Genomic DNA, 13,939 nt, shown 5'->3' on the forward strand with positions numbered 1-13,939 from the left:
GCATATAGTTATATACAGATGTACTAGTATACATATGAACTGATCCTTATTTGTTCTATTTTTCCACTAAAAAGGCTGCCAAATCAATGTCTTTGTTCAAGCCGAAAGGAATTAGTGAATGTAGGGTATGTATCCAGAAGGTTTCCCTTCGTCTAAGATGTAATTCTCTATCCCCACGTCTCTCATTCACCGGTATACATTCTAAAATAGTAGCTTTTAGACCTTCTGGATCTTTGTCATGATAATTCCTATAGTGGAGTGACAGATTGTGCGATTTTTCTCCTGCTTTTATATTAGTTAGATGTTCTGCTAACCTTTTCTTAAAGGGTCGTGTAGTGCGTCCTATGTATTGAAGACCGCATGTGCATTCGATCAAGTAGACAACATGATCCGTTTTGCAATTGCAAGCGGCATTGGTCTTACATAATTTGCCATTGCTACCAGAACTAACTTCTTTGGTGGATTTTTGTCCGCTATAGTGATGTTCACATGCGACACAATTTAGGCGGTTGCACTTAAAAAAGCCTATAGACAATTTCCCCAGCCAATTTTGTTTTTTTGGCTGTTTCAATTTGCTTGGTGCAAGAGTATTTTTCAAATTTTTGTTTTTGCGAAAAATTAATTTAGGTTCTTTTGGAATAATTGTTTTTAGAAGGTCATCTTTTTCCAATAGATGCCAATGTTTCCTTAGAATCGTTTTAATTTCTTTTGAACCTTCATTAAATGTTGTAATAAAGTTAGCTGTATCCTGTTGCATATTTCCTTTCTCTTATTTTTTCTTTTGTTTCTTTTGTAAAAGAGAATTTCTCTCAATGCATTTTACCTTCTTATAGGCTTTGTTCAGTTCTATTTCATTGTAGCCCCTTTCTATAAACCTCTTCTTTAATAGGACGGCTTCTTGTTCGAAGTGTTCCATTTTGGAGCAGTTTCGTCTGAGGCGTTGAAATTGGCCGTATGGGATGTTTTTTTATCCATTCCTGGTTGTGGCCACTGGAGGCTAGTAGGTATTTGTTGCTATCGGTCGGTTTTTTATGGAGTTTGGTGTGAATTGCACCTTCTTCATGGAACAATATAATGTCGAGAAAGTCAATTTCTACTTTGTTCCTTTTTTCCGTAAAAGTGAGGTTGAAGTTATTTACATTTAGAGTTTCTACAAAGTCATTCAAAATATTGTCAGGGCCTTCCCAGATCATGATAATATCATCAATATATCTTGCCCATTTAATAATGTACTTACTAAATGGATTGTTGGACCATATATGGCATTCCTCCCATAGCCCCATTTAGAGGTTGGCGAAACTGGGTGCAAAATTAGTTCCCATTGCTGTGCCTTGGAGCTGTAGGAAATATTCCTACAGCTCCAAGGCACAGCAATGGGAACTCGTTTTGCACCCAGTTTCGCCAACCTCTACATGGGGCTATGGGAGGAATGCCATATATGGTCCAACAATCCATTTAGTAAGTACATTATTAAATGGGCAAGATATATTGATGATATTATCATGATCTGGGAAGGCCCTGACAATATTTTGAATGACTTTGTAGAAACTCTAAATGTAAATAACTTCAACCTCACTTTTACGGAAAAAAGGAACAAAGTAGAAATTGACTTTCTCGACATTATATTGTTCCAGGAAGAAGGTGCAATTCACACCAAACTCCATAAAAAACCGACCGATAGCAACAAATACCTACTAGCCTCCAGTGGCCACAACCAGGAATGGATAAAAAACATCCCATACGGCCAATTTCAACGCCTCAGACGAAACTGCTCCAAAATGGAACACTTCGAACAAGAAGCCGTCCTATTAAAGAAGAGGTTTATAGAAAGGGGCTACAATGAAATAGAACTGAACAAAGCCTATAAGAAGGTAAAATGCATTGAGAGAAATTCTCTTTTACAAAAGAAACAAAAGAAAAAACAAGAGAAAGGAAATATGCAACAGGATACAGCTAACTTTATTACAACATTTAATGAAGGTTCAAAAGAAATTAAAACGATTCTAAGGAAACATTGGCATCTGTTGGAAAAAGATGACCTTCTAAAAACAATTATTCCAAAAGAACCTAAATTAATTTTTCGCAAAAACAAAAATTTGAAAAATACTCTTGCACCAAGCAAATTGAAACAGCCGAAAAAACAAAATTGGCTGGGGAAATTGTCTATAGGCTTTTTTAAGTGCAACCGCCTAAATTGTGTCGCATGTGAACATCACTATAGCGGACAAAAATCCACCAAAGAAGTTAGTTCTGGTAGCAATGGCAAATTATGTAAGATCAATGCCGCTTGCAATTGCAAAACGGATCATGTTGTCTACTTGATCGAATGCACATGCGGTCTTCAATACATAGGACGCACTACACGACCCTTTAAGAAAAGGTTAGCAGAACATCTAACTAATATAAAAGCAGGAGAAAAATCGCACAATCTGTCACTCCACTATAGGAATTATCATGACAAAGATCCAGAAGGTCTAAAAGCTACTATTTTAGAATGTATACCGGTGAATGAGAGACGTGGGGATAGAGAATTACATCTTAGACGAAGGGAAACCTTCTGGATACATACCCTACATTCACTAATTCCTTTCGGCTTGAACAAAGACATTGATTTGGCAGCCTTTTTAGTGGAAAAATAGAACAAATAAGGATCAGTTCATATGTATACTAGTACATCTGTATATAACTATATGCTTCCACCTACCGCCCTCAATATATATGAAAATATTCTAAGGGAATGTATTTCTGACCATCAATATACATACTAGGAGATAGACATTTACTAAATACCATTTGTAAACAATCTCCATATTTGAAAGAACAATGTGGATACTTTTTTGGAACCTTTTTTGGATCTTTTTTGGATCTCTAATGAAATGACTTATTAAATTCTCCAATAACCATGTGATATATTCAACCCAATTGTTACCCACCTTTTTTAGGAGGCGGATTTGGTCTATAAAAGGAATGTAGACTTTTTCTTTTCTTTTCCTCTAAACACCCTTTGCCCCAAAATACGCTTTTACTATCAATGGTATCCCAAACATATTATGCTATTGCCCTCTTGTATATAAGCATTTTTTTGATGTACAGAAGAATTGTTTTTTAATATGTAATATTTTACATCTCATAGTTTTAAATATGTTTAGAATTTTTAAAGCATTCATTATTTTAATTCTTTTTATATATACACTTCACTGGAATTAACTAAATGAATGTAACAGTGTATCTACTATTTGGAATGAGCTGTAATAATAAGATAGTTCAAATCATTCCTTAGCGAAAATTCGATAACCCCTATTAAAATGTATTTATTGAAATTCCGGCACCCCATCAAAGGTCGATATATTAGATCAATCAATCAACTTAGCTTAGTGTTTGAAAAGAATGGAAACACCACAAATATATTGTTCATACAATTGTTTATTGACGTAAGCAACATTATATCTATCGAAAGCAGATAGACGAATACACGCATGCGCTACAATCAGTCACACGTTCTAAACATAAGTATTATCATTATAGATAATTATCTTTATAAATAGGGTGTTCAGTAGCAGGTCCTTAATACCCCCATAATAATCACCATTATACGCCACCCAAGGAGCAAATCTGCTCAGCGATCGGCGAGGCTTAACGCTATCTATTTCCGATTGTCTGATCTGATTGGCCCCTCTGAACACACCCCCGCCGCATTTATAAACATATTAAATGGATAGTATTACGCATGCGCTGACAACTTCCCAACATCGCTTCTGAATACCTCAGATAGGCGAACACACGCATGCGCTACAAGTAGTCACACGTTTAAATATACGTATTACCACTATATACACTGCCTTTATAAATAGGGTGTTGAGTAGCAAATCCTAAATACCACCATAATAATCACCAATATACGCCACCTAAGGAGCAAATCTGCTCAGTGATCGGCGAGTTTTAATGTAATCAAATTTCCGATTGTCCAATCTGATTGGCCCCTCAGGACACACCCCCGCCGCATTTACAAACACCTTGAATCGATAGCATTACGCATGCGCTCACAACTTCCCAACTGCGCTTCTGAATACTTCAGCTCCCCACAGATAAATTAACCAACGAAATAAATTAAGAATATACCATAGATATATTTTTAGGAGATAGGTTTAGTTTTTAATACCTCCACTTAAAAACACCTTGAAAGTTAATACAAACAAAACACGATCTAACAGGCTAGTGATTGGCTAATCAGCCCACACACCTATTATACCATATGACCACAAAGAGCCAATCAGAGCTCTAGAAAATCGTAATCACTCAGGTAAACCCTATTTAAAGTCCCTAAAGAACTACCAGCAATCACACTCAAAAAATTTTCCTCTGATGAAGAAGGTAACCCATTTTTAGACACCTTTGAAACGCATAAGGAGAGATTTGAACAAAGATATATTGAACTGTATCTCATTAACTGCTTTTATGCCGTTTTTTCTGCATGCCTGATTATTCACTTTTTGGAATTTTTTTGCAACTGTTTTAATGCACTACTATGCCTAACTGATACCTCATATTGGATTGAGGTGGAAGAATGTGAGCATTTTTAACATATGAAATAAATATATGTTTTAAACTTGTACAACAGTGTTGCACTATCTTTTCCATATTTGTGTTCCCTTATTTATGTACTTCACATCACGGATTACTGGGAGCTGAGTGAATATCTGAACCATTTGGAAGGAGGGAGAAAGGAATCTCTACCATACTAAAGAAGCAGGAAAGCGGGGTCTCTGACTACACCTAAGAGGCAGAGAAGCAGAGGTTCCAGATTGCTGGGGGACAATTGTATCTACTACAGACGCTTCCCACTTACCTCATAGGATTGAGGTTTCATCTAGTAAGTGGGCATTTACTTACAACATAAGGATTAGACAGAGAAATTTATATTCATTACTCTACATATATCTACTGGACTTTTTGGGACTAAGAACACCTGTGAATCTTTGTGTACTTCACTCTATTATGCTATACTAAATGTGTATCCATATTTTGAACTGTGAAGGAAGATATATATATATTTTTTTTAGTTTGATATTTTTTAGTTTGTCATTTTACTTGGCAGGTACTCCATCCTAAACCTATACACTATATAAATAGTAAATACTTTCGGGTTCACTCAATCAGACGCTGCTGGTACAAATATTGGTACTAAATATATCATATTTCTGATTGTTTGCATTATACCCACTCCCCTGACACCAATATTAATAATACACGGGTTATTACCTTTAAGAACAGTGCGCCTCAATACCACTCTTCCCACCAATATATATATATATATATATATATATATAAGTACTGTATGTCAGACCTGGCGTCATTGGGGGCCATTGAGGGGCACAGCCCCCCCAGCAAAAAAAAACTTTGTGTAAAGTTAACATTTTAAATTATCTAAGAGATTTATTTCATTTAAAAAATATAGGCCAATATAAATGATAGAAGACAAAGAAATCCATATGAATAAAAAATATTTACTTTTTTACTCGGCGATGTAGTGCTTTGCTTTTGAAGCAGTACGCTTAACCATTGCCACAAAATGCACCAATCACTTACACTATTCACAGCTTTAAATACAAACAAGTCTGCTTCTGCCAATAAACACATTTCAATAAACAAAAAAACATGATATCTGGCCAATGGCCTGGGACCCTCTGAACAGCTGGTCCCTGTTGTGCTGCCCATATGCCTGCCTGGTAATCTTTTCGTGCCCATTTTAGTGAATGTGCTTGTGAACAGAGAGAGTTAGAGGGAAGCTTAGTTTAGTTTAGCTTGTTTATCTACATAATAATGGATATCTGAAAATGATTCAAATCTTCAGTGACTTCTTTAGGTGCTACCTGCTCGGCCCCTGAAGCATCAGCATCTCAAAATACGTCCAAAGCGTATACCACTGATGATGGCATTGTACACTGCACCATCATTGGGACTAGCTGCTGTGCTGCTAGCATGACCTCTGCAAACATTCAAGAAGGCAGATTGGACCACCTCGACCACATGTGCAAGTTGGACTTGTCGATGACCTTTGTACTGAAAAACCCAAGCAGGTTATTTTAAACAAATATCCTACAAAACTGTATGGAGGGCCAAAACGGTCATTCTCTTGTAGCTGATTCAAGAACTGGGACTGGTTGGAATATTTAGAGAAAAATTATGCTGCATTTTGTTTCCCATGTCGAAAATTTAGCTCTGCATCAAGAGATTCAACGTCTACCATGACAGGATTTTCTAATAGGAAACACGCTAAACAAAACATGCTGCCTCCAAGGAACATATAACATGTGAGGCTATGTTTAAGGAGTCTGAAAGATGCAAAGCAACATGCACAGAAATTTCCACTCTTGTGAACGTGGGGCAACTGGAACGTAATCGATACTATATGGCCACTATAATTGACATACTCTAGTTTTTAGTCGTGATTCAAATACCCTTGAGAGGAGACTATGACAGCTTTGCTAGCATTACAAATGAAAATGGTGGTATTGGGCTATTTCTCTTATTGTTTGAATACACTCTGCGGAGAGACAAAGAGCTAGCTAAGATTGTGCCAACCATCCCTTTGACTGCTAGATACACTAGCCATGACATTCAAAATGAGCTCATGGAAACAAGGAGCATGATCGTAACAGAAGAGATTGTTAAAGAAATGCGTGGTACACTATCAAGGTGGGCGGCACACGAGATCCTACAGGCCAGGAAAATATTTCTATAGTTGTTCGTTATGTAGCCATGCCAACTGCAGAAAAAAGGGATGCTTCTACCCTAACATCTACAATTATTGATGAAATAATGAAAGCAGATCTCAGTACAGAATATTGAGACAAGTTTATGATGGGGCATCCCTGATGTCAGGAAAACATGGAGTGGTGCAGAACCAGCTCCAGGACCAACTTGGTTGTGAAATATATATTCATTGATTTAATCATGAACTTCATTTAGTTGTTATTTATGCCATGAATGTTAAAAATGCTGTTGAGGATTTTTTCAATGTGTGTACACTTCTCTACAAAATCTTCAGAAAGCCAACAGTGGCTATACACTACAAGGGCAAAAGTCTGAAGCTCCTATCGGAGCAACGGTGGACCAGACATTTAGCTACAGTTAATGTTGTCCTCAAAAACTTTGATGAAATAGACATATTATTACAACAGTTAGAAACAACACAGGCCTGTGGTGCTGAGTTGCAAGTTGAGGCTACGGGGTTGCATTTTGCGATTTCCCAAATCAACTTTAAGTTTATTGCCCTTCTTGTTCAGAAGTTTTTATTGCTTCTGGAGCCTCCAAACAAAATTCTTCAAGCTGAAGACATGGACATTTTCACTGCGGTAACACTTGTGAACAGTTCATCAGAGTGTATTGAAAGATTTCACACAGAGATAGAGTTTAATGCGTTATGGAACCTGTGCATTTCAACCTCCGCCATTACCAATGATGCCACTACGTGCACTGGGCCAATGAAGAGAAGACGCACAATCAACAACAATCTTCAGGAATATTGATTGGAAGAAACCGTCGGTCAGAACGAAACAAATGAAAAGACAGAACTGACCAGGCTATTTTACAATGTCATAGACGCTGTGCTTGGTGAAATTAATTTGTGTTTTGCAGAGCATACTGGCAAGCTCATTGACGCTCTGGGTGTGCTACATCCAAACACAGGGAAAGATGTTTTCCTAAATACATCTGCAGTAAAACCTATTTTGGACATATCAGGCACAAAAAATAATTGAATCTGAATTTACTGTGGCCCGCCAGTACCTTACCATCAAAATGAATGAAAATAAAATCCCCCTAAAAGACGGGAAATGGACATTAAACAATCTGCTCACAACTTTCCATAGTCCACTTAAAGCAATGCCCTGCGTATTGACAACACTGACATATCCCATCACTCTAGGTGCCTCTACCGCAATGTGTGAGAATTTATTTTCAACTCTAAAGCATGTTTTCTCTGATCATCGGCACAGCATGCTACACAAACGCAAGGCCATCTTATTCAGCTCGCATTTGAGAAAGATTTGACACAGAAATTTAAAGATGAGTGGAAAGAGAAGCTCATGAGAAGATTTGATTCAAAGGACAAGCATTGGCATCTTCAGCTTTACTGAGAACAGTAAGTCATCCTCTTATTTTGACCACTTCTAGCCTAACCAGCATGAATGAATATTTTTGTTTTCAAATACAAAAAGCATGGGGTGACATATTAAGGCTGAATATTGTCTAAAACTCAATTACTAAAGCCTATGAATATACCTGTCGTGGTGCCAAACTTCATTTTCTTGGTGGCTTGTGGTAATTGCTTGCTTTGGTTTTATTGTCATGTGATGTATAAATAGCACCTTATTTTGCAAGTTCTGTAAGTGCTACAGGCTGCTAACGATTAAAATAGATTGTTGTGATACATATTTTTATAATAGGATTGGATGATTGCAGTCAGAACTTTAAAAATCGGTATCAGACCATTTTAAATCTGCCCCCCCTCCCCCACAAAAATCTAAAGCCCCTCTAATGTTGTTAATCTGGCCCTGGGCCTGCTATATGTGTTTATATGTGTGTACATATGTATTTACAGACATATATACACATAAATACATATGTACACATAAATAGACATATACAGTATCTCACAAAAGTGAGTACACCCCTCACATTTCTGTAAATATTTTATTATATCTTTTCATGTGACAACACTGAAGAAATTACACTTTTCTACAATGTAAAGTAGTGAGTGTACAGCCTGTATAACAGGGTAAATTTGCTGTCCCCTGAAAATAACTCAACACACAGCCATTAATGTCTAAGCCATTGGCAACAAAAGTGAGTACACCCATAAGTGGAAATGTCCAAATTGGGCCCAATTAGCCATTTTCCCTCCCCGGTGTCATGTGACTCGTTAGTGTTACAAGGTCTCAGGTGTGATTGGGGAGCAGGTGTGTTAAATTTGGTGTTATTGCTCTCATGCTCTCTCATAGTGGTCACTGGAAGTTAAACATGGCACATCATGGCAAAGAACTCTCTGAGGATCTGAAAAAAAGAATTGTTGCTCTACATAAAGATGGTCTAGGCTATAAGAAGATTGCCAAGACCCTGAAACTGAGCTGCAGACCATACAGCAGCAGTTTCACAAGAAAGTTTCCACTCAGAACAGGCCTTCCATGGTCGACCAAAGAAGTTATCTAGAGGTTGTCTTTGGGAAATATACATATGAGTGCTGCCAGCATTACTGCAGAGGTTGAAGGGATAGGGGGTCAGCCTGTCAGTGCTCAGACCAAACGCTGCACACTGCATCAAATTGGTCTGCATGGCTGTCATCCCAAAAGAAAGCCTCTTCTAAAGATGATGCACAAGAAAGCCCACAAACAGTTTTCTGATGACAAGCAGACTAAGGACATGGATTACTGGAACCATGTCCTGTCATGTGGTCCAATGAGACCAAGATAAACTTATTTGCTTCAGATGGTGTCAAGCGTGTGTGGCGGCAACCAGGTGAGGAGTACAAAGACAAGTGTGTCTGGCCTACAGTCAAGCATGGTGGTGGGAGTTTCATGGTCTGGGCCTGCATTAGTGCTGCAGGCACTGGGAAGCTACTGTTCATTGAGGGAACCATGAATGCCAACATGTACTGTGACATACTGAAGCAGAGCATGATCCCCTCCCTTCAGAGACTGGTCCGTATGGCAGTATTCCAACATGATAACAACCCCAAACACACATCCAAGTTGACCACTGCCTTGCTAAAGAAGCTGAGGGTAAAGGTGATGGACTGGCCAAGCATGTCTTCAGACCAAGTCCCTATTGAACATCTGTGGGGCATCCTCAAACGGAATGTGGGGGAGCGCAAGGTCTCTAACATACACCAGCTCTGTGATGTCATCATGGATGTATATATAATGGACTCACCAGAACCAGCAAAAATCTCTCCTTTAGTTCACCAGGCTCTAAGGGCTAGTAGGATGCACTACGCACTCAGCGTTACCCATTTTTAGTCTAGCTGTGCTCTCTGGGTGAAGGAGCTGTGTTTAGTGTGGGTAGCGAGTACAAAGTACAGTGTGGGCAGCGAGTACAAATAATGGGTTCCCAGGAATTGTTGCTGGACTAACGGGGGCGCGTAAGGGAGGAGGGGGGTACACCCAAAGTTTTGTGGAGCTATGTACTTGAGGGGTCCTAAAAATGGGTAACGCTGAAAGCGTAGCACATCCTACTATCCCTAAAAGTCCCTATGCCTGAGCCTGGTGAGTGGATCTTATCGCTCTTGCTTACATCAAGTGGTGCCTGAGCTTTTCCCATTTGGCCAGATGCGGTAACTAACCTTTCCAGTTGTGATTTTATCTTAGCTGTGAGCTAGCTGGTGAGTGCTGGGTGTCTCTATGTGTTGTATTACTTTTTATTTGTAATCCCCCTTGTTTCTTGCACCCATTCTGGACTGGGGTTATCTGCCTGTGGCTCTGGTGACATCACAGCTATTTTGGAGTGCAGTTCCCTTCCGTGTTTTATATATATATATATATATATATATATATATATATATATATATATATATATATTCTTATATACAGAATATATATATACATATATATACTTATATACAGAATATATATATATATATATACACAGTATATATGTTTAGATATATATTAAACCAAAAAAAATTCATATACAGTATATGTAGAAATATGTATTTATCAGTAAATACATATTATTCTATTTGAAGAGCAATGGAAAGTGAAATATTCATAAATATCAATATTTCACATTCTATTGTTCTTCAATTAGAATAATATGTTCTATTTACTGATAAATACATATTTCTACATATATATGATTTTTTTTGGTTTAATATATATCTAAACATATATACTGTATATATATATATATATATATATATATATATATATATATATATATATATATATATATATATATATTCTATATGAGACTATGTGATTGGGCTTGAGTTTGAGTAGGGTGACTTCTATGGGGAAATACATGAATGCGCATGTGATATTCTAACTTCTGCTTTTTGCACTCATCAGGTTAGCACTCAAGTGAAAACAGTTTACTTTCAACTCATAATATGAGCGCAACCCGACAAGTGCAAAAAGCTTACTTCTAGCGCAATTAACACTTGAGCGGGAGCATTAAATAGCGCTCCACTTGTAATCTGGCCAAAAATCTTTAATTATACAATTAAACAAACTAAGCAATGTTTTTCTATTATTTTCTTTGCATGTTTTTCCTGTAATTTACATGTGAAATGAATAGGGGTCCCCTTCCCCCCTCACACACCCCAGAAAGGATAGAGTGCATTCTGTGGAATGAAGAAAATTGACCCTCTGACATACTGCTAAGATATTTTTAGCTGGCAGGCACATTATTCTTTATTTAATTACAATAAGATAAAAAAAGACTAGTAAAAAATGAAAGCATTTAAGACTAATTGCAGGCTCTGTTTATATGTGAAGAACACAGCCTAATTTAACATGCTTTTAGGTGTGGGAGTACAGTAATCAATCAATGTTAATGCACTGACTTTTTATTTTTAATTAAAAAAATGGGTACACATATTCCATAAATCTGTCACTGCATGTGTTGGAAAATTAAAATTATTTTGCACTTTTATATATCCTTCTGGTTTCCTCTTGTGTATAAACCATAAATTATAACTTCTGAGCTGTCTCCTGTCATTCTCTTAATGAAGCTACGCAAACAGGAATATGAGAGCATGTTCTGTTCTTTGTAGTGGAGTGGGTAGTATAGTGTCTGTTGGATTAACTACCCGCTAATGCTATTAAAAAAAACTGCCTTGGGCTAGGGTCATATATGGGGATAAGTAATCCAGCGCCCACGCAGGTTATAAACTGCATTTATATTGCAAATTGAGAACTCTGACATAATTTACTTTTCTTTGAATCTTTATAAAAAGTTTGTTTCTTTACTTTAAGAAGATTGCAAGAAACCCATTGTTACAGTATTGCATCCTAGTGCAACTGATGTGATTTTTATGACATTTTAGTTTAGTTATTGAATATACAATCAAAACATGTTTTACTTTACATATAAATACATAAGTAAATCTATATAGCATATTCAGGGGGGTAGGTCTTGGATGTTAGTTATTTTGCACAATTACAGGAAGCAGGTGGCTACTAGAAAGAAAATGCCATGACATTTCTATAAGTGCAGGTAAATTGAGCACTTGTATTGTAGAGACTCCAGTCTTCAAGGGTAGATTTAATCTTGATGTCTGAACTAGAGCACAGGTGAAATAATCAGCAGATCAGTAACCATGGTTACTAACCTGTTCTCTCCCATCTACTGATTTCCCCTTTGCTCTTCATGAAAATCTGGTTTGTTAGGGGTACTTGATGACTGGAGTTGAGAAACACCCCTGTAGAGATGGAGAATGAAGACAAGTACACAAGGAAAGCCATAAGCTCACTTTACTACCCATTCCCCAGCTTTGCACAACCAACATTGTTATATTAATATACTTTATAACATTTAAACCTCTAAATGTCTGCCTGTTTCTAAGCCACTACAGACAGACTCTAATTCAATGCTTTTTTATTAGCTTTTCACAACAGGAGACTGCTAATTCATGTGGGCCATATAGATAACATTGTGCTCTCTCCCGTGGAGTTGTTGCTGACACTGCACTGATTGGCTAAAATGCAAGTCAATAGCTAATAAATAAATAACCATGTAATAAGGGGGCTGTTAGAAGAGGCTTAGATACAAGGTAATCACAGAGGTAAAAAGTATATTAATATAACAATGCTGGCTGTGAAAAACTGGGACATGGGGAATAAAGGGATTATCTATCGTTTTAAGCAACAAACATTTTGGAGTTTGCTGTCCCTTTAATATTTGACTTAAAGGAACATGGTACAAATAATTTCCTGTCATGTATATGTAATAGCAGCAGTTAAACATTTTAAAATATTTTCCATAAAAATGTAAATTAAAATTTGTTTATATTTAAAGAGAAAATAACAGGAAATGCCTGTTAAAAAGTCCTGAGACTCTTTTGCTGACTAGCTAATAAGGAAAACTTTGATATAAATAAGTGGGTTTATTCACTACACAAATACCCATTTCTCAAAAGAATAATACATTTTAGGCTTTCTATTTTTGATGGAGCAGAGAAATGATTTGCATATCATGCCCCTTTAAATAGCCGATCGTTAGCATAGGGCTTGTAGCAAGCTTTATTGAGACAATTGGAGTAGGAACACAAGCAGCAGTTGAAACAAATGTTGTAGGTAATTGGGAAATTCTCAGTTGAAGTGATGCATACAGACACAGAATGGGAATTAAACGCTATATGATCATTAATTATACTCCAGTTATCTAATGTACATGAGCTACCTTTTTTAACTGTCTTTCAACTGTCTGTCATTTGCAGCTGTGAGCATAAAACTGATAAAAAATAAAAAAAAGTTTAAGATTTTGATATTTTTTGCTAAAAACATAAACTGAATATAAATAGTGATTCCATTGAGCATCCTTAACTGTAAAGGTGCACCCCAGGAGAAAATATATCTAAATATCAGTCACAGCAATAGTTCTGCATAATAACCAAACTTTGTTAAAGGGACAGTCTACACCAGAATTTTTATTGTTTTAAAAGATAGATAATCCCTTTATTACCCATTTCCCAGTTTTGCATAACTAACACATTTATAATAATACACTTTTAACCTCTGTGATTATCTTGTATCTAAGCCTCTGCAAACTGCCCCTTTTTTCAGTTCTTTTGACAGACTTGCAGTCTAGCCAGTCAGTGCCTGCTCCCAGATAACTTCTCGTGCATGAGCACAGTGTTATCTATATGAAATACATGAACTAACACCCTAGTGGTGAAAAACTGTTAAAATGCAATCTGAAAGAGGTGGGCTTCAAGGTCTAA

Source organism: Bombina bombina, chromosome 1 (assembly GCF_027579735.1).
Source record: "Bombina bombina isolate aBomBom1 chromosome 1, aBomBom1.pri, whole genome shotgun sequence".
Classification (NCBI taxonomy): Eukaryota; Metazoa; Chordata; class Amphibia; order Anura; family Bombinatoridae; genus Bombina; species Bombina bombina.